The following is a 22,894-nucleotide window of genomic DNA, read 5'->3' as shown; positions in this document are numbered from 1 at the left end:
TGTTACTTATTTTTCCTCAAACCCATGGAAAACTTCTTGCTGTTTCTTTTTTTCATTTTCCTAATCAAGATCCTCATTAATTTTGCTATTTTTAGTACTTTAATAATATTGATTCCACTCTGATGGTACAGCATTGCTGTTTGCATTTCCAAAGTATGTGTGAGTCACTGTTCTATACCAGATTGACACAGTTCGGTATGCACGTGAGATAGTCTGTTTCCAAAAAGGGGGATGATACTATTGCTTCTCAATTTCCCTCACTTTCAGTTTTTAACTTTGTCCTGGCACAAAGACTCAAAATCAGATCGAGAACAAATGCATCCATTTGAAAATTGCAGCCTGGCTGTTGTTGACAATGTAGTATTGAATAAATGGGGTTTTTTTCCCTTCCCTCCAGTGCTTTCATCCTGAGTTCGCAGAATTGTCAGTCTTTACATACAACAGCTGCACACAAGCAGTGACAAGGAGAGACTTCAGTGGCTACAAGTGCTTGTGCTTCTCATTATACTATCTCACCATATCCTGCATTTTTGTGAAGTCACAATACAAATGCATCCAGATCAGATGCTGTCTCACTTACAGAACAGGGCCTGAAAGAAGCATCAATTCAGGGCCAGACTTCTGACATAATTCACAGTATCATTCAGGAATGTACACTGTTATCTGTCTAATTATCCCCCTTTCTTTCTTGATTTTGATCCTCCTTTCACCCCCAAATCAGGACCCACAACACCCTTCTGTATACAACATTGGAAAAATTTACTGTGTGAACACATAAAACAATGAAAATCTGAATGAACAACTTTCAGTAATAATAAATCACACATAAGGTGGCTATGAAATGAAAATTAAGTACAATAAAGCAGTACTGAGAAATGCTAAGGTATGCATATACCCAGTAAAAAGAAATGACAATCTGTGAGAAAAATAGTTCAAATTTTCTGGCATAGGAGCACTTACAATTGTCTGATGTTGGATGTTCTGCATTAGTATATTTATGGTCTGGAGGAGCTATACTAAGATCAAAAATTTTCATTCTGCATAGTAATTCCATCAGGAACAAACATAATAAAAGGTATTTCTGCTGATGTTCATAAAAGCATTAAATTCAGTTATGAAGCCCTACACTGTATAAGAGGGGCTTAACTTTTCAAAGAAAAGGAATGAAGACCTGACTTTGTTGGAGGAAATTTAAATTGCTACAAGCAACCTATCATGAGCAATTATGCTGATTCACGTTGTAAACACCATTCCAATGTATGCCCACCAGAAAATACAAAACATGACATTTACTACATCAAATTTAGCTTTGTCATTGCCTTATCTGCAGGGTAGAGAACTTTGCACACATCTCCCAAGAGAGAAAAATATCCAGTTAAGCCCTCTTCAAAAATACCCTTCATTTACAACATGAAAACCAAATTTCAGTTGAAGAGAGAATTATTTCAGAATTTTCTTTTCAGCAATTCTCTACACTCTACGTAGACAGAGTGCACTGCAGTTCTATAAAACAGCCATTGTGCCAACTTATCTAATCACAGCCACATGAAAAGAAGCTCTGAAATTTATTTAGATCACATAGTCAGCATGATCCCTGAATAAGGAAAATGTGTAATTGCATAGCTCAGGGGCAGATTCGGGTGTGCACGGTGACCCAGAAAGTCACACATTTCAGTCCCCTGCTTCCTCCTTGCAGTGGGAGCAGCCGGAGCCAGGCATGCACCAGGTGTACTGAGATGCCCTCCTGACAGCCCAGCTGCTGTGAGGAGAGTGCTGGGGGTCAGAGACACAGCAGGCCTCTCATTTCTGCCTCCTTTACACTTCCTCCATTAGCTCACATAGGTGCAGCACACTGGGCAAACAGCCCCCATCTACAAAGGCACTGAAGCAAAAGAATTCAGCCCTTAGCACTGTGTGTTTGCATTTCTAAGAAGTGGGACATTTCCATGCCATTAGATTATCCCTACTCCTTGTGCCACCAATTCCGCATGCACTTCTCACTGAAGCCAGGAAGAGTTTCAATCCTGACACTGGTTTCTCGAGAACTGTTACTGCATCGATTGTCTCAGAAAAGGATGGACTTGAGGTGCAGGGGAGATGATAATCTACAGAGTACAGAACAGAGCAGTGTCACAGCTTGGTTTTCCCCCTGCTAACAGGGTATATAACCAGAAAAGTCTAACACAATGTGCAGTTTCTGTGTCTGCAGATAGTTTTACCTCAAGGCAGAGAGAAAAAATCTCATTATGAAATTATACTACTGACACCATAACTAAGATTGAAAAAGGCTGTTACTGGTATATAAGTGACTCCAAATGAGGTTCTTTATTCATTTTGAATAGCTATGCACAGTAAAACAAAGATAGGCACAATAGATGCAAGCTCCAGACTGAGAATTTTTAGTTCTCATAACAAAGGTAATGAAAAGGGAAGATTTCTCAGAGATCTGGGATACTTATCACTGGAGATACTATAAGCTGATTAGAGAAGGTTTGAGCAACCTTTCTAAGGCTCAGTTTTGCCCATATATTTGCTTGGGAGAGTTTTCGCATGACATCCAGAGTTCCTGTTCCAACAAAAATTATTCTGCGATCTGGTGATTTTAGCAGGGATATTGATCTGTTTTGTTATTGACTCAGATGTGTGTTTGCATGGCCAGGTTTTGGTGTCAAAGAGAGCTTCAGGGGTGGCTTCTGTGAGCAGCTGCCAGAAGCTTTCCCCATGTCCAGCAGGGTCAATGCCAGCTGGCTCCAAGATGAACATGTTGCTGGCCAAGGCTGAGCCCATCAGAAGTGATGGTAAAGCCTCTGTGATATTTAAGCAGAAGGAAAAAAAAAATATGGCACAGATATAAATGCAGCCAGAGAAGAGTGCAGTGAGAACATGTGGGAGAAGCAGCCATGCAGACACCAAGGTCAGTGCAGAAGAAAGGGCAGGAGATGCTCCAGGTGCCAGAGCACAGATACCCCTGCAGCCCCTTGTGCAGACCATGGTGAGGCAGCTGTGCCCCTGCAGCCCTTGGAGGACCACGGGGATGCAGAAATCCACCTGGAGCCCATGGAGGAGATCCACACCAGAGCAGGATGCCTGAGAGAGGGCTGTGAACTCATGGGAGGCCTGTGCTGAAACAGGCTCCTGGTAGGGACCTGCAGGGCCATGGAGAGAAAAGTCCACACTGGAGAAGGTTTCCTGGTAGGACCTGTGATCCACGCTGGAGCAGCCTGTCCTTGAAGAACTGACCCTGTGAAGAACGGCCCATGGTGCAGCAGTCTGGGGAGCACTCGTGCCTGTGGGATGGACTCACAGGGCAGCAGTTTGTGGAGAACTGTTGCCCCATATATAACAAAATGCCCAGATGATGAACACAGTCCAGTAACCCATCTTTAGAACCCCTCAGATCTCATTGAGTCAGACTGATGGGAACAGTAAGAGGTGCTGCATTTCTTCATCATTTATGTGGTGTCCTTTAGAAATATGATGTGTTACAATTCAAAAAAAAGAAAGAAGAAACTAGACAGAAAGAATGTAATGTTGGAAATTCTGCCCATGTCTAATGAGACTGTCTCACCCTCTTTCCATCTGTGCTCCCATTTTTAACACTGCAACAACTCTAATGAAATAAGAAACCCATATAAAGGCAGAATAAATAAATGTAATCCAAGATGAACAAAACATTCAAGACTTTACAGGGGTGTTAATCAAAACTGTAGTAGCTATGATATTTTCTAAATCAAGAAGACAGAAGTTTTTGTGGTATGCTAACTCAAGGTCTAAAATGACTTCTAATAGCAACTAAACAGAGCTTTTAGTTCATTAAATATTTTTTTTGTTTTTTGCATTTTAGCAGCCAGATTAATCCTTTTAAAGGAGATTCCCCAGTTTCTCATTTTAAAACTGTAACTGGGGCAGACCCCTATCAGGTTAATGATCTGCCAAAAGGAAAATTATATTTCCTTTAATTTAACAATATGCTCTTTGATTAACTCTCACAACGTAATTTGTACATGAGCACGTTTTCAAATGAATGTCTATTTCCAGTAAAAGAATTACTAGGAACATTTTAGAGCATCAGCTTTCTAGTTAATATTCTTCACTCATTAACAATAAATAGCTTTTTTATTTTTGCAGGCTCTTGATGTGAACTAGTGTTCAGGCTGTTCTGATTATTTATAATTGCATTATTCATTATTAGGATGTTGCTATAAAGCCCTTTGTTGTGACATTGAAAATCTGCAAATACATACATACTATGTGAGAAAAAACATTCCAGAGGGCAGACTTTGGCCTCTTTAGCAGTTCAGTTGACAGAATCCCTTGGGAGGCAGTCCTGAAGGGCAAAGGAGTCCAGGAAGTTTGCACACTCTTCAAGAAGGAAATCCAAAAGACGCAGGAGCATGTCATCCAAATGTGCTGAAAGATAAGCTGGCAGGGAAGACTCACCTGGCTGAGCAGAAATTTGGCCAAAAACTCAGGTTAAAAAGGAGACTTTAAATAGGATCAGGCAATTCAGAGGCGCTACAAGTATGTTGTGTGGTTATGAAAGGAGAAAATTAGAAGTGCCAAAGCCCAACTAGAACTTAACCTGGCTACTGCTGGAAAAGACTAGAAGATGTTTCTATAAATGCATTAGCAACAAAAGGAGGGCTAAGGAGAACCTCTATCCTTTCCTGGAAAGAGGGGAAAACATCACTACAAAGGCTGAGGAAAAGGCTGAGGTACTTAATATTAAATACCTCTCTGCCTCAGTCTTTATTCATAAGATCAGTTTTATGCCCGGTATCCATCCATTCCCTGAGTTGGAAGATAGAGATGGAGAGAAGAGTGAGGTCCCCACAACCCAGGGGACAGCAACCCCATGTCAGCAACCTGCCACACCATGTACACAGGTTTCAGCTTGTTTCAGACAACATCTGGCAATCAGCTGACTGTTGTCTAAATAAATCAATTGGAGTTCAGCTGTGATATGGAACAGCACCTATTCCTAATCAGTAGATAGTGATAACATAGTTATTCACCATAGGGTGAGCAGTCCATGAGTTAGAATAGAAGTGTAGAATGTAGAGCAGAACAGGTAAAATAATATAGAGCAGAACAGACAGAGGTGAAGAGCAGATGCCTGATGCTCTAACCACAAATCACAGTGGTCGGTGGCTGGTCACTTAGTTGAAGACACTGTCAAGGACATCAAAGAGAACAGAAAGAAGAGGTAAGACAGAATTGGAAACCAGTGAAGAAAGACTAAGTGAGACAATTTTTCTCAAAGCAGCTTGGTAATTAGCTAATTGCCAGTTTATCACAAGCATCACTTTTAGATAAGTGCTAAGAATATACACAAATACTCTTTGCTAAGCAATGTAGATGTGTAAGACCTGATAACAACATCAGAGATCTATGAAAAAACTTGGCTTAAAACTTCACTGAAATGGTTTTAGATTTTTAGACTAATTTCCCTCTTTACATGTATGTGTACCTTGTTACCTTTAAAACATGGCATTTTTGAGCAACCAGAAAACGGAGGAATTTGTCTGTCTGATCTGTGTTTTATTTTTGTTAGACACTTTAATTATTTGGTACAGTATTTACAGAACTTTTACTCCTCTAGTTCAGAAAATAAGATTCTAACTTTTTGTGGGTTAATGGCTAAAGACTAATCAGCCTAAAGACTGATTATGGAAAAAGCCTCAACATTTCTCTAGGATTCAGCTCTCTCTTTTTTTTTTTTTTTTTTTTTCCCTATATATTTGAGTAAGTTTTTCACTCTATGGTTAAAGAGTTTGTGGTAACTTTGTCATGGCACCAGATATACAAGTATCTTTCATACTACTTTGGCAACATAATATCCAAATGATGCAGAAACATATTTTTTTTCTACTACTTCATGATCTACGTTTATAATTTTATTGCTCCCAAACCCAGTAATATTAGCTGTTCAAAAGTAGCATGATATTTAGTTTTTAGTGTTTGAATGTTCTGATTTTCCACACAAACATTAGCCAGCTGTACTACCTCAATGGCATCACCTGAAGGTGAATTTTACCAGTTAACCACAGAAAACACGGGAGCTGCATCCTGTGAGGGAACTATTTGATTCAGCTTGAAAATCAGAATGAAATGTTGCTTCCCAAAAACCCCTAGATTTTCGCTTTATGTTGTCATTAGTTTTAAAACCAATTTATTAGCTTTGTGGTAGTTTTTCAATCAGGAGTTAAAAGATTGATTACTTCTCAGTGGTTTTTTTTGCTGAAGCCTCTTCTCTTACGCAGCTTATCTTAAAACTCTAAGACCTACTGTCACCTAGGATAAATTACCACAGTCCTACCACACTGAATGCAATTGGGCAAACTATCCAAGAGAAACTTAGACCAGAGAATTTTTACAGACAGGTTTTATATCACTGTATTTGAGAATCATCGCCATATTTTTTACTTTGCAGCTTGTAATACTTGACACTGAACAAAGCCAAATCCAGCCAGAATCCTACCTCTTACACTATGGAACACCAGCTGCTTCACAGGAAGGCCAAAAGGCAGTTGCTATGTTTTATACTCCCTATCAGTTTGGTCAAGCCCCTTACATTCAGACACTGGCTTAAAATCTGGCTCTACTTTCTTGGCTCTACTCAAGAGTATAACTCATGATGCTGTTACTCATCACCATCCCCGATTGATAAAAGAAGTATGCTACATTTATACCTTCAGCAATACCTTGCAAGTGTTATGCAAAACTGTATACAATATTCTTCAAGAGTTTTGAACAGCCAACTTTCCATGGCTGTTTCAAACTAGAATATCTATAGATCTATAAATCTAGCATATCTTTGTTCATATGCACTCAAATAGAGAAAGAGAACTGGTCTCTTGTAACGATACCTTTACTATCCTTATTAGATAGCTTCTGTATTTCCTCTGATTAATTTCAAAGGCAATTAATAAAATCTACAGCTATCTGTTCCTACTATTCAATTGTTAGCTTCCTTTCCTTTTAGTGACAGTTTTGTATTTTACATTTTACATTTCCCACCATCTGGATTCATCCAACTAGGCATTTTCTGAGCCTAGGACTCTGCTCCTTAAAGGTTTTCTTTGACTACTTTAAAATAGTGTTCCGAGTAATTTCCCATGTAAGTTTTTGATTATTAAATCCCCCATCTTAGTAGCTCTTTTGTAATCTTACCAAGCAAAAAAGAAGAGTTTGATATCCTTCTTTTGCTTTCAGTTCACTAAATTCATTGAAGTCATGTTGGCTATTAAAATTCTATCACTGAATGAATCATCTGCCCTCTGTATTTTAAGCAGTTAGACTTAGGTGTCAGTTTGCATTTTGGTTCATTAGAAGGAGAATATAGTCGCACTTTTTTTGCTAAAGATCAAAACTAAGTGTTAGATCTAATTTGAAAAGGACAAGAGACAACAAGAAAAAATAAATTAAATGGCTTATTAAATTCTACTAGCAATAGGTAGTGACTTGCAGTGTTCACTATTAACCAAACATAAGCATTATACTAACCTGTATGCATAGAAAGTTGAGAGGAGTTAAAGCAGTTTGAAAAATCTCCAGAAATTGAAGTTTTCATTGACCTGTTTAACCCAAAGTTAATCCATCATTTATTAACTAAAGAATTAAACAGTCATAGAAGATTGCAATAGTTCAAAATTACATACATTAAAATATCCTAATCTGAAAATAAAGAGTATTTCAGACAGTCTCTGGCATACATTTCTCCAAGTTGTCTGCTACCAGACAGACTTCATCACCATTTTCAGAGACATATATTTTCCTTTATAAAAAGGAAAAATACTGTGTTCCAATCATTAAAGTAAAAATATCTTTGCAAAAGATCTTCACATCCAGTACAACCTCTTTGTACTTTTTCAGTTGCTTCTCTGTGTAAGAGCAGTGGCTAATGATGGCTCAACTTTCATTCAGCATTGTGGAAAAAAAAAATCAATTGTTCATAGGCCACTACTATTTTTCCTTCCTTCAAGCTGTGTCATAGTCCACTAAGAAATAATCCATCACTGCAGTATATTTTCTTCACAGGTCTGACAATAAATTCCTCATTTTGTTCTCATCTTGTCCCAGGTAGCTCCACTGCCTTGCATGAGTTACTCCTGATTTTCACCACTGTCAGTGAAGGCTGAATCAGGCTGAAGAAATAGCCACTGCAATATGCACTCTATGAAGTGTATCTATGAATCACAAAGTATTTTAAAAGCTTTGTATCCCTTGCTTTATTAATTGAAGATCAGTTCATCTAGGATTTCATTTTCAGCCCCAAATGGTCCTTTTAGTTCAGAAGGACAAGACATGCATATACATTAGTCATTCATTAAAAAGCTTTCACATTTGTAGAGCTGATATTAACTCTTTGCATACTGTGATTTGTTTTGATTGATGTGAGCTGCTCCAAATTTCTTGTCATACAAACCAGTGGCAGACCAAACCCAATACTATGAAAGATTATGCTACATGAAATATAAACACGAATAAGAAAATTCATCATAAATATTTATGTCCTTATACTTGCAGCTTTCTATTTTTATAAATCCAGTATGTCTCACCAGATTTCTTTAATGCATTATTTTAATTTCAAACATCCTATTTGAAAATTCAAGCATATGTATGATTCAAAGTAAGGCCAAGATAAATTCATAGATTGTCATTTATAATACAATAATTCATGCGGAAAAAGAAGACGGAGTAGGAAGATATACACTCCTATTTAGATGAGGCTAGGATTTTAATGTTTTAAGAGATAACATTGACCATCATCAATGTGAAGGTCAATACTCACTTGCCAAATGTAGCATAAACTTCGATTATCTGAAGAGTGAGGAATCAATGTATGAAGCTTTGCACTTTCATGGTCATTTATGGTAACTAAATGCAAACCCGATGTAGTATGTTTTAATTCAGACAAATAATATTTCACCTAAAAGTAATACAACTTTATCTAGAAAGTAAGCTATTCTGCCTTGCAAACGCCTGTACCAATAGTGCTCACAACCACTGAGAGCTCAGTGTGCCCAAGACAGTAATGTCCTCTCCTTTTCCTTAGACTGTAGGATGCTGGAGGAAAAGGTGTTTCCTCAGGGCCCAGAAATACCATCCTTTGCAAGTGTGGTGCAAACACTTTAGGGAAAAAACCTCTGACTAAGTTTTACCAAGGGTGAATCTGAGTACCCTGTGTTCCTGAAATGCAGAAAGCAAATTCTCTAGTTATTCCAGGTTGGTATATGCATTTTCTTCTTCTGCCAGGTTATGAAAATTCTGACAGCTATGGTAAAGATGGTACCAAGATGCTGGCAAACATCTCTCTCACTTACAGGAACATTATTATCTAGAAGATAAGAAGAAATCAAAGAGAATGAGGGAGTAGGGGATAATCCCAATTAACTAAACTGTTAGTGATTGTGGATTGCATAGGATCTTTAGCAGTGTGTTGACTTTGGGGGTTCATTTTTTGGGTTTTTAATTTTGGTACGATTTTGTTAACTAAAGTTTAACCAAGCAAAAAAACTTCCAAATCAATTTCTTGAAACTAAAAAAAATAAAAATGGCAAGACTAATAAGAATAAAGGGATTTAAAGATAAATGTTTTGTCACCTGATTTCTGAGCCAGTGCAGTGCTTGGGGTCACAAACTCTTTTACACAATGGAAGTGGACAATAATTTCCTTTTTCATGTTTTCTTTTTGGACAGAAAGGAGTGCTGAGTGCTTCACAAAACTGCCTGTCTCTCCAAGCAAGAAACTTAAGGAAGAAAACACTAAACACTGTTAGCTCTGAAATTAAGTCACATGGTTTTGCAGAATGGGGTGTGATAAAGCTCTATGAATTCAAGAAAAAATGGATTTAAAAACAGCAAGCAAGAATGAGAATTGACTATTTAAGAGCTTGAAACAGCCTCAAAGGAGATGCATCTTGCCATGCCCTGTAGCTAGTTCTGGCAAAAACAACAACAACAACAACAAAACCCCAAAAAACCAAAAAACCAAAAAAACCCAACCAACCAACTAAACCAAACCAAACAAACAAAAAACCAGACACAAAAAAACCCTCAAAAAACAAAAACGACCACAAAAAATTAAAAAACCCTACCAAAAACCCACCAACTTGATTACAGCAATGCTGTTTATCAAATTCTAATGTAACAGTCATTTGACACAATGATATTCCAAACTGCAAGGTCTATAAAGATCAGACACTAGTTTGCATTGGTTTTGGCACCAGCATCTGAAGAAACCATGAAAAAGTAACCTGGAAAAAATTCCTGACAGCATTAACAGCCTTAAGACTTCAGGTCCCATTAAAAGGCCTTAGGTCCTATTCTTCATATTGGACAGCCTGATGTCAGAGAGCCATGTGTAAATCCATCTAATAGGATTTTTAGTTAAGTAGATCAAATTTTATAACTTCAGTCTCTGCCAGAAAGTGGATTTTTCTTTACAAGCCAGATAACTTTTTAGGCCTTCAAAAACTGCCTCTTTACTACAAATGGAGCAGAGAACCAGAAATAATTTAGTGTCTTGTACCAGACAGCTCTTTCAGACATATCAATTAAGGTATTCTGTTATTGTCACAGCCAACGTGGTACAACCCCTTACTACTAAAAGCAGTGGCCAGAAGGGGATGTGATGTGGTATTTACATGCAACTCACACACTTTTAGGGCAGGACAAGGCAAAGGCACAGCCACTGACAGGTGAATGCCAATGTATGAGAAGCCTGTTTGCATTTCTACAAAGAGGTTTCCCTTTTGCCACACTACACCCTCAGAATTCCCACACTGGTATTTAGGGGTGCTGCTGCAAGTAGAGTTCTCCTTCCTTCCAAAGAGTAGACAGAAGATGTAGGCTGCAGAAATAGAAACAATGAGCTGCAGAACTGTTGCCTCAAAATCTTCAAACCCAGTGAAAAACCAAAAGCATTGCTGAGCACTGGAGGCAAGCAAAGGACACCATGAAAATATGAAATAAAGTTCATGACCGATGTGTGGTAGAAGAGAGACAGGAGAGAAGAGAGGGGAGAAGCTCAAAGTGCATCATCTTATGCTTGTTCTCCAGATCACTGGGGAAGGAAAACTCAGTGCCCAGCCAAAGCAAGCCATTGGCAGCTGTAACAGGAATGAAAGGTGCCAGGAGCAGAAACAGGTGCCACAGTTCACCAGTGCATGATCCACTCCTCTGCTCCTGCTCTGCACACATTCATACAGTTAGTAGAGGTCTCTTGAGACTAAAGGCCAAATTTTCCTCTTGACACAAAAAAATACACACTTTTACACCTAAAAGGAGTGCTTTTTAGCCCTTCTTGAAGGTGTGGTACTAACTGAGCACGGCTACCCCAAAGCATCTTCCACTATTAACTCTTGACAGTTCATCTTGACTCTTGAAGATCTTTGCTCTTGTTTCCACATGGAGCAAAAAGGATGAAACAAGATGAAAGAAACAAGTTAAGTCCACACTGCAGCAGAGAGTTGCTGTTGGAGATACAGTAGGCATGTTTATTGCAGATATGACCAGCCATGGTTCAGGTTTAGTAGTTTTTCCCTGTCAGCTTAACCTCCACTGAAACCCTTCAATTGTTTCAACTCCTCTCGTTTTTAGTCTGAAAACCAAAAGCTCTGCTCTAAAGCATGGATGTCCTCAGAGGGGCCAATGTCAGCCATGGCACAATGGGCTGCCCCTCCCATGCACAGGGCTGAGCCCAGCCAGGGACTCTCCTCCCAGGGTGGGGGTCTGGCATTGGACACCACGGGTGTGTCATGGGACAGGGACCACACTGCCCTGTCCCAGCTGTCTTCACGGGCACGAGGGGAAGGCTGTGGCCACTCACCAGCTTTGGCTGGAGTCCGTCCACTTTGCACCAGCTGAGCTGCACGACATGGACTGTAAAATCTGGCCTAAAGGTTTTTAAACATTTAGATCTGTTAAGGTGAAAGGGTAGGCTGAAATAATGGTGTGGCTTGCCCTGACACACTTCTCAGCTCTGGGGGTATAAGAGATCTGTCTTATTATCCTGGACAGGAGCTGAAAAATGACATCATACTGGAGAATAGGACACAGGGGTTACTTTAGAGATGATTCAGATCTTGTTATTAATTCTCTCTACTTGGCAGAATGTTTAAAAACTGGCAAAGGAGCATTAGCATTGCTGGCAGAGCATTGTTACAGCTGCACAGGTAGAGAGAAGTCAGCAAGAAATTCTTTCCAGCCTGGAGAAAAAGGATAAGAAACAGAAGAGAGTACTGGCCTACATCCCAATGATAAAATCGTATGACAAAACTCAAAAGCAGGTCGAGCAAAAAACAAACAAGTTTTCTATCTTACAAGATTGGCACCATAAAACTGAAGCATGTTATATGTTGATATTTGCCCTCTCTCCACAGCAGATGTCTTTTCCACAGGTCAGGCAGAGAGGGTGAACAACTGATTCAATGGCTAGAAAAATGCTGAGAGAAAGAGAAAAAACCTGGACATGGTCCAGTGTGTAGTACACGTTGCATAAGTGTATGTGTAAGAAAGAAAGATAATCTTCTTCACAGTTCTTTCAGCAGGTGTTCATCCTTTTCGGCATTGACAGCAATATTTTGTAGCTACACAGCAGACATGCAGAATAAGATTCCTTTCCACACTTGCAAAGAATAATTTCCTCTTATGTGACTTACAGCTGCTCCAGTCATTCATAGTTGATGTCCTCCTTCCCCAAACCAACATTATTAAAGTATTGCTGCTTCTGGAATTTACTAAGAAAAACATAATCTCCGAGTTGTGTCCATAAGAGAGGGACCAAGGTGTTCTATTGGCTTCCTTTAAAAGCTAAGGAAAATGCTTCCCTATGAACACAAAGAGAAATGCCTCAGAAGAAATTCTATGTGCTGTTTTGATGCTAAGATGATTAAGAACTGTTTAAAGAGCCCAAATAAGACAAGGATCAGTGTACAAGTAAAATTAAAACAATCCCTTCTCTCCCTAACAAATTTAACTTCGACAAAAGAAGATTTTCATTCCCTTCTCATATGCACAGAGATGTGAGGATGTCTGCAAGGACAAAGTCAAAGACAGTTTTCCCACTGTAGCTGATGTGAACCTTTGTTGAAACAACTGAAGTAGCTCAGGTAGGTAACCACCTTTTAGTCAATCACTTCCTCACGTAATAGTTTGCGTGCAGCTCTACAAAAACACCCACTGCTGAAGAAAAGGGTATCTGAGCTCTTACTATGGACAAAGCCCAAATTTGACCTGCCCCAATAACAAGACCTCTTGTAAGGAGACATGGATTCATAAATCCCGCATTAGCATGAAGTGTAGGATCTGTCCTGGGGAACAGAAAAGCCATATAACATTAAATGTTTAAACCCACTGGCCCAATTCCTCCTCAGTACAGGATGCAGTCAGTAGGTTACGCTGAGCTGCTTTGAGGATCTGACCCCAGATTTCCCTACATGTGAAAATGTTTCTCACATCTCTGATGAATGAATGCATCTACACTAGCTGTGTTCTCTGTTAGTCCCATTTCTGCATTTACTAGAACCATTTTATGTTCAAAACTAATTAAAATACTGTTTACATTCTTCAGTCTCCAGGTAACGTTTACAATTAAAATACTGTGTACCTTCTTTTAGCCAGCTTGCATTTGAAGTGAACTGTGTTTATTAATAAACCTGTATCACTTTATGCTAAAATAAATAACAAAATGGAACAAAGATACACTGTATTTCACATATTTTGGGTAAATTAGGCCAATTATTCTGAAAGTGAAATGGACACTTCATACCAGCAATATTTTCCAGTGATCTCTAGCCTCATTAGGCATTCTCAGTACATCCAGAAGAGTAGTGTAAATAAAATACACTGTTTTCTGATGAGCTTTGATGAGCAGATGTTTGGGGGTTTTGTTGATTCATGTCTGGGATGTTTTTAAAACTTTTCTGCTTGTGCTCCATTTCCTGTTGAAGGAATTCAGAATGACCCAGATGAAAAGAGACAATTGTGACTGTGTCTGCCTGGATGTCGCCCAGGCCAGCAGCTGTGCAGTGGCCACCGCAACATGCCTGACTTGCAGGAGGAGAAATTATGTAATTTTGTGTTTAGACTACTTGTGAATTCATCTTTTGGTACAGATGAGATACTGCACCTTTATGCATTTCCTGTGATCACTTGTCTGGAAGCTGGGAAGTGCAGTTGAAATTACAAGATAATGCACTTGGTGAACCTCTCCTTTTGCTGTTTGGTGATTTATGCTCATGAAAACCATAGACATTTTCAACAGAAATAAAGTAAGTAAATAAAAACTGGAATTCTTTCTCATTCTAAAATAACTTATACTAAAACCAAAAATATTTGATATCTAGTTTTTTTTGGGTTTTTTGTTTTTATATTTTTTGTTTCATTCAAACTGGAATGTTGATGCATTAAAATATACTGATAACTGTTTATTCACCCTGAGACAAAACTGTAATTTGTTTCACTTTGACACCCACAGACTAATTTTAAGTCATATTACATGTTTGGTTTTTCTAACTTTTCAAGCTAAAAAACGTGATCTGTGATAATTGTAAATAGCAGAGAGAGAAATAAATGGCTGTGGGATGCTCCCAGACTCTGAAATAACATATAAGAACTGAAAATGGATCAAGCTTACTGGAATGTACTGATAGAACTGGAAAACGTGGCAAAAGAATTAGACGAAGATGTGGGGGAAAAAAAAGCCAATATAAATTATCAAGGAGGAAAAGAAAAGCAGAATGTAGCAAATAAATCTGGGCAAATGTGTGAAAGCAGGAATGCAGAGGTAGATACTGAGGTGATTCACAAGATAATGCAACTGAAAATAATTGAACCTCCCTGAAGCTGTGGAAATGTGAGTAACAAAACAGCTGAGTTTTGGGAGGCCCTACCAAACAGAGTTTCTGAAGGGACAGAAAATAAAGTTGCTTCCACAGGTTCCGAACCCGCAAGGGGATATTCTGATACAGAGGAGAAAGGAAGTTCCTCTTCTCACAAGGGGTAATGAAGAGATCACGAGAGAAGGATGCATCAAGTGGGGGGGGGTTTAGAGGATGTTTCACAGAATAATAGAAGTCCTGTGCAGAAAGGCTCACTGTGAACGTCACTCTTGGCTTCAGAACAGAGATTTTCATTCTGCCTCAAGATCAAGTGCATGTAGCTGCATTAGGAAATACCTGGCAGAATGCTTTGCTTATTTGAGAAATTGGATGTGAAATCAATCTAGCAAAAGGCACAAATGAAAAGATACATACAATGACTTACTGGTCTTTTAAAACACATTTATTAAACACTTCAGAAGTAGGATATTATTTTCTCAGTAAAACAATTACTTGATAGAATTGGCTGGGGCATTTTTTCCCTGACTCTTTCCTTGAAAAACTAATATTGAACGGCTTTTCATTGGAAAACGCTGTTTTAGATGAGTTTCTCATTTTGAATTGTTTAAAATAAAATAATGGAGATGTTGAGACATACTAGCTGAAGGTTGTAAAGAAAGTTTGGCTTTAATATAATGCTTAATGAGAATGAAAATACAAATTAAAAGGAAAATATAATCTAATACTACTGCTAGAATATTTTTTCAGTAGCATAATTTGAATTTGTAAAATATGAAGATTTTTGATATTTAAATGACTTCTGCTGTTCTGCATCCAAAGCTAGGAGATATAATTAATATTAGGCATATACATATGTGTGTGTATATATATATATATATATATATATATATATATATATGTAAAAGATAAAAATTTATCCACACCATCGAAAATAGATTCCACACAAAAATAAGTGAGAGATCTATGACTGGGATACTCACTTGTGTTTAAGGGTCAGGTTCATCACCTGTTTTTTACTCTAAATGTAAACTTTTTATAATGCAAATTTAGCAAAGCTGCCTTATTTTTACTACCATTACTTATAGATTCTTAAAAAAGTTTTGAATCATTTAGATCTATTTAAAACCCTCCTTATCCCATTATATAAAGGAGAGTACCTTGTTTTTTACAGGAAGGATATCACTGAAGACAGATATATCACAATGCTTTACTTTTATCAAGTTTACTAACTTAGTAGATTGTTTTCTTTCCACTTGATATATTCCTACATATCAAATAATTTTATAAGAGGCATCTGCAAACACATTTCTCTGGTATGAGAGACTTCTTTGAATAGCACACTTAAAAAAAAAAAGTTGATTATTCTTTTTTTGTGATTAATACTTGTTAATTATGTTATGCACACTTGGACATTTTTTATTTAGTTTTCTTATTGGGAACTTACTACAGAGGAAATTTGGCTCCAATACCTTTTAAGAAATAAAAGCATGTATTTAGCACCTTCCCAAGCTCACTGTCCCATGCTGACTGGACTCACCCTTAGGAGAGGGATGATCTAGGATGCAAGTCCTTACTCCCAGGACAGTTTCTTTGTTTTATTCCCAGTAAAAGGTTAAAATAAAATGCATATTTGTTCCAGGGACCTACACTTAGCAACCAGTTTTTATTCACAACCCTTCTCTTCAGTGACACTTCCGTAATTTTTTATGCCCAGATCTTCAAAACCATATTAAATGTTCTGCTTGCCATTTGCAGACAAAGTCACACTGGAACAAAATGTATGCCCTTTGTCCAAAGGAAAACCTCCTGCAGCATCCAGGTGTGCATTAATATTAAAACTCACCAAGGTAGTAGTACAAAAAAGGGATTTTGAGACCCCAGGATTAAAAGACCCTTTGGTAACTCTCTTTCCAATTGCAAAATGCTAAATACCTCAAACATGCATTGCAATTTTGGTAACAGAAGCAGCTGCTAATGCTGTTATCTGTAAGTACTAGCGCAGGAAATTCCCAGTACAGAGGCAGAAATAGAATCTGTAGCACTGTGATAAGCAGTCAATCATTTTAAAAGGATGTCTACACTTCAACCACCCATTTTGGAATTGACCAAAGACAAATTATTCGTATAAATATGTATGCAAATAGGATTCAGCTGTAATTTATGAGGGAACCACCTAAAATATATTCCATTTACAGGAAAAATACATCTCAGAATAGTGAATATCTAAATACATTGGAATATGCTTTTTTACAGAAGCAGAAAATGTACCCATAAAATCACAGATTGCATAGATGATAGCATGAAAGTTCAATCAGCTGAATTAAGAATGTGCAACTCCAGAAATCCCTTATATACAAACACAGATTTACTCTAAAGTGGAATTACCTTTACATCCTGCTCCAGCTCTGGAAAAGTAACTCGCACTACACAAGGGATAAATGTCTCACAAATATGCCAAGGAGGGATCATGAAGAATTAAATTAGCCTTATACATTTTGATTCTTTTTTAAACAATATGTGCATAAAAATGGAACAGTATGTCTTGATATTTCTAAGTCTATATCTTGTTTATTTATTTTTATAAAGCCTGCTTTATATTAAAACTTGGAACATTCATCTACACATAGATAATACTCTCAAAAGACAAGCTAATTTTTCTAACTAAAAATGCATTTAGAAACAACTTGGCACAAGTATTTGTTTTACATTCAGTATTAAACTGGCACCACGTCTGTTCTCTGGCAGCATTGACTATACTCCCCTTTGTTTGCTACCACTCTGTGCTCCAGCACTGAAGCCAACACCTGTGGCCATATAAAGGGCCACGTTCAGCAGCTGCAGGACTCGGATGTCCATACTGAAAGGAATTTCTAAAGCACAAGCATTTGGATGTGTGGCTGGCTTCCTCGTCTGAGCCTTTTCAAGGCCTTCTTTGGCGGCCCACGCTGCGGGGTGCTGTATCCACCGACTGTCTGCAGTGGCACCACTGACCAGTGTGTAGTGGTGACATAGCACAGCCTCACACTGACAAAAGATGCTCTTGGTGATGCTGATGTAAGGCTGCCTTCACTGAAGATAGCTTTTTGCAGGGTTTGTCAAACGTGATGCTCCTGATACAGATATATGTAAAGAAGGGGAAGGTCTACCCTAAATATTAATATGAAAGCTACACATTAGTGAACCATAACACGAATTTCTGCTTAACACTTTGCTCTCTGACACCAATTTGTTTGATCCACAGAAAATATGAACAAAAGTCCAATCATTGCATATATAAAACACCTCCTCTTATTTGGGATCGAATAATAATAAAATGAGAAATGTGCTCAGAGTTGCTTCTTGAAAGTCACAAGAGCAGCTACCTTAATTCTATTATTCAGAAAATCTAGAACAAAAAGGCTAGAACAAACATGAGCTTTTCTACAGAAAAAATGGTATGAAGTCACTTTTTTTCTTAACTGCAGCATAACATCCCTGTGTGGAAAAGCTCCTAAGCAAATGGAAACAGACATTCAGAATTACAGACCATACTGTCCCTGCTCTCAAGTAAATACAGAATGTGTGTAAAAACCAGATAAAAATGACACGTTTTCATTTAAAGGAATGTACTACATATGCAAGTAACAACAAATTAACTATTCTCTAATTCTCTGATATCATTAGAACAACCCATTGTAAGTTGCAATGTTATTTACATTTGGGTGTTGCAATATAAAAGCATATAGAAGTTACAGGGGTAATCTTGTATTACACATGTGCAAAACTGAGATAAATGCTACTGAGAAAAGAACTTAGCTCTAAGGATTCTACAACACTGTCACAAACAAATCATTAGAAAGGGCAGAGATGATTCACTGGCACGGCAGCTTAAAAAGCAATATTTGAAATTATCATGAGTCTCTTGTCTTCTCCATGGCAGCCACTAAGTCAGAATAAAGGAAAGAAAATTCTTCAGATAGGAATGTCATAAGCAGCAGTTTATTTCATGTTTTAGGATTTATGTATTTCTATGGCATTTGCATATTAGGCTGTTTTGAGTGTTTAGACAGATAACAAAACACAAAGAGAAGTTCCGATGCAACATAGTTTGAGCCACCTCCTACAAGGAATACCAAGGTCAGGAGACTCATCTGTACACTTGATGATCAGCTTTTGATTCCAATACCTACATTTTTTTAATTTCAATTTTGATCTAATGTTCAATCATTTCAGTCAGCAAGAGGAGCACTTTTGTTAAATGAAGCATTCTGAAAGCTCTTGGAAGATTTTTCACATGTAGTAAATTAAATGATGACCCTGCTGATTTACCAGTATTGCTTCTCTTTAGTGGTATGACAAGGGAAAGATGGAAAGTCACAGTATCATTAATAATACTAATTTTAGGATCTTGCTGCGTTTTAGTTTCACGTGTGCATTTATTACCTGTATTTTCAAGCTGCTATCACCTGCTGAGAAGATGAGGATGAGCTGGCTTTTTGCTGGCATAATTATTAATGAACTAACACTGGCAAAACAAAATTTTCTGCAACCAATTACTGATAGATAAAGTACACTGCCCTATTTCATTAAAAGCATGGAATTTACTGAGAACAGGCAACAGTGGAGCATATGACAAACTTACTGCAGTTCTCTAAATTCACTGCTATTTGACAAAACATTTTTCCTACGTTTTTTATATTGGTTTAGATTGGCCTGCATTAAATTACAATATTTTGTAATTTTCTAAATATTTTGTATTTGGTAAAAAAAAAACAAACACAGAGGTAGCTGGATCCCAGTATGTGTGACATGATTCACTGCTCATGTAAGAGTGTTTGCTGAAGACAAACAGCTTTTTATCAGATCTAGTGAGGAATATGGAAAAGTTCAAACCTGTACATCGTGATGTTAGAGCAGTCCAAAGACTATGAGAGCAGGTATTGGATGCTGGTTTTTTTATCAGTATTTCTTCAATGTCATGACAACACTGATCTTTATTTCACAGAAGTTTGGTACAAAATGTCATGATGCAAGTAAAAACCTTCCCTTCTTAGTAGACCCAGACATGAATTTATGTTTCTTTTTTATTGACCAACATTTGCCAAAGATCTGTAAGATGAAAGATTCATCTTGGGGGAATCCTACCAAATTCTTCTTGGTGATAGTAATGAAAAAAGGCCCCAAGACCCAGTGGACGACTGCAATTGAACAAGGTCAGATTCCCAACATAATGTTCTTTAAAATCCAAGATGTAACTTGTTTTTTTCAGGCTTACTTGTGATATTACTCTAAATTTTAAGGCAAGAGTGATGTAGTTCTGGGTTTAACAGTGCTATGCAGAAAACAATTAATAAGCAAAGGGCACCTGGTGTGAAAACTGGTTTTTTTTTAGTAATGAGTTGTAAGGTCACCTGCAATTTGCTTTTTATTAACAACACTAGGTTCCCTTGACTCAGCATTTTTATCCACATAACGATGTAAGTTATATGTTTATATCACTACTGACTTTAGTAAGTTAGGTCTTTCAACTGAGGTATTGAAATAACTTTACAACTTGCTATTATATCGCCACTACTTTCACTAGAGACATTGAAAAATTTGTTCAGAAACGCAGTAAAAATATTAAGTAAAGCTTGAGGTAGGGCAAATTATTTCAGCCTCTAAATATCCAGCTAATGATAACTTAACTTTTTTGAGTACCGTTTTATAATATAGTCCTTCAACCTGATTTTATAGTGTTTTTATCTAGATCACTTAAAATATTTTGATCTGATTTTTGAGTAATAGAACACAAAAATGTTTTAGAAAGGCTGTATATATATGTATAATTGAATAGTAATAACATATTATTGAAAGTTGCTGCACAGTAGAAAATTAAGAAAGTTATCTTTTCAGTGTCCCAAGTAGTGTGAAGTCATTCCCAGTTTCCTAGAGAAATCATGGCAACTACATAAATAATCCTGAGAGGACATAAGAGATCATCTGAGGCGGATATAGCAAAGCCCATCACCACTGCAGATATTTACTAAACTCTTCAAAGCCTCTGAAGCAGTAACAATTTTACCCTAGTGGTAAGAACCTCATCAGCTTATTCCTACCTGATTGAAGTGTTTTTTCCTAGTAACACTTTAAATCTGCCCATATAATTCTATCTTGCCTACATTTCATTAGGTACAAACAATTGATCTTTGCTCCTTAACAGTCCTACAATTGAAAAAATAAAATAAAATCTGCACTTGTAAATCTTTTTTCTCATTGGTCATGTCTTTTTTGGTTTTGTTTTTGGTTGTTTTTTGGGGTTTTTTTATTATTCTTTCTCTACAGTGGACCCCTGAAACTTTTATCTCTATGTGGTAGTCAGTGATCGCAGTGCCAGCAATGGATCCTTGTGCTACATTTATACTGAAGGCCCTTGTTGTAGCTGAAAAAAGTGTGTGGTGTTTTAAAAGGGCAAGGAAAAATTTTATTGAAAATGTTTAATGATTTCTTTCACAGTGGAAATCCCAACATGTGACACAGCAGCATGCTCAGCCAGGTGAGGGCAAATTCAGCCCTCATGTCTCACATGCAACATTCCTTTTCAAAATTTCAAAATAACATCTACTTTATTGGACACAGCACGGCTTTCTGTACTTACACTGTACTTACGGCTCACCACAACTCCTAAAATATATCCCATGATATTAATTCTGCAACAGTTACTCTGCACTTTGATTCTTCCCTACTATATTTAGCCTTTATACCACTTTATCACATTCCACCTTCTTGAACTATCTATTTGGCAGATCACTTTGAACCCTGAACCCTTTTTGTACTACTCATACCTTGGCCAGGCTCACCAACACAAAGCCTTTCTCTGTGCTGTCATGCAAATTCAAAGACAAATCCCTCGTACCTCACTTGATGCCTGCTCTTACTTTTAAAATATGCTATTAGCAAAAATTTGGGGGTTGTGGTTTCTACTTTTCATATTGCCATGCTATAGTTAAACCTCTATTTTCTATTTTTTTCTGTGAGAAAATCAAGCCCAAGGCAGTATCACTGGAGGTACTAATCAGGGATACACCAAACCTAATGGTTCCTGCTGAGCCAGATGCTCTGCCAAACCTGGAAATTAGATTAGCCTGATAAACTGATTGTAAATAAAATCGATAATCTCCCTCAAAATAAGAGGGAAAGCTTTAAATTTCCTGTACTATTATTTGCCTTCTCCAGACATCATCTGTTCTCTTCTGGGACTCACTTATCCTCCACAAGTTCTTAGAGACAAAAGCCCAGAGATTGCTACTCTGTGTACTGTAGGATTAATTCTAGCAGGTCACCAGCACTTGCATAAACCTTTTGCCAGGTTTAGATTGTCATAGAACAGTTTCAACTTTAGAAGAGTTGCTATTAAAACACTATCTAGAAATGTGGGAAAATCGAATTTACGTTGTGCACAGTGAGCTAATTTTCCTCATCTGCAGCCATGACAAGAGTTGGCTCTATGAACATGTAATTAAAAGGTGTGGAGGGAAAGAAAAAAGCATTAACAAGGTACACAATCGGGCTCACATGTGATGCCAAATTTCTATAGAATATAACTATTTTACAGTCCATATCTCGAGTGAACCAACTGCTAGGCCAGCTGGTAGCTCTACCCTTTGTGCTCCCCACTTTAGTGACAGTCAAGGACTGAAAACTCTTGCTGGGAAACACAGCTGAATCCAAATGGATGCTGACATTTTGTGAAAGCAGTTTCCAGCTTGCAGGCTGCCATCCTCACTGGTGCTGTATGTGTGCCCATGCTGCTCTGCAGCCCATCTGCCATCCTGGGACCCCTCAGCTCCGGGTAATCCCTGCAGTTTAACTAGCAACTTCAGCCATTCCAGCTGAAGTCATTCCAGCATTCCCTCAAGAGGGCTGCACGTGGTGTGGGAAACTAACACTGACCTCTTGTAGACTCAATTAGTGCACCACTCGAGCCTGTAATGGTTATTGGCAATGCTAGATGAATGGCTGGACTTAACCTTAAGGGTCTTTTTCAACCTAAATAATTCTATGATTTTATTCTTAAACAGCTTCGCACA

At 37.8% G+C, this 22,894-nt stretch overlaps 1 protein-coding gene across 9 annotated transcripts in view; it reads right to left on the bottom strand.

Annotated features, from left to right (window-relative positions):
* Positions 1-22,894, bottom strand: part of GRIA4 (glutamate ionotropic receptor AMPA type subunit 4) — a 218,219-nt gene that overhangs the window by 120,143 nt on the left and 75,182 nt on the right. The window lies entirely within an intron of this gene.

Source organism: Sylvia atricapilla, chromosome 2 (assembly GCF_009819655.1).
Source record: "Sylvia atricapilla isolate bSylAtr1 chromosome 2, bSylAtr1.pri, whole genome shotgun sequence".
Lineage (NCBI taxonomy): Eukaryota > Metazoa > Chordata > Aves > Passeriformes > Sylviidae > Sylvia > Sylvia atricapilla.
This window is presented reverse-complemented; position numbering and strand designations above follow the sequence as displayed.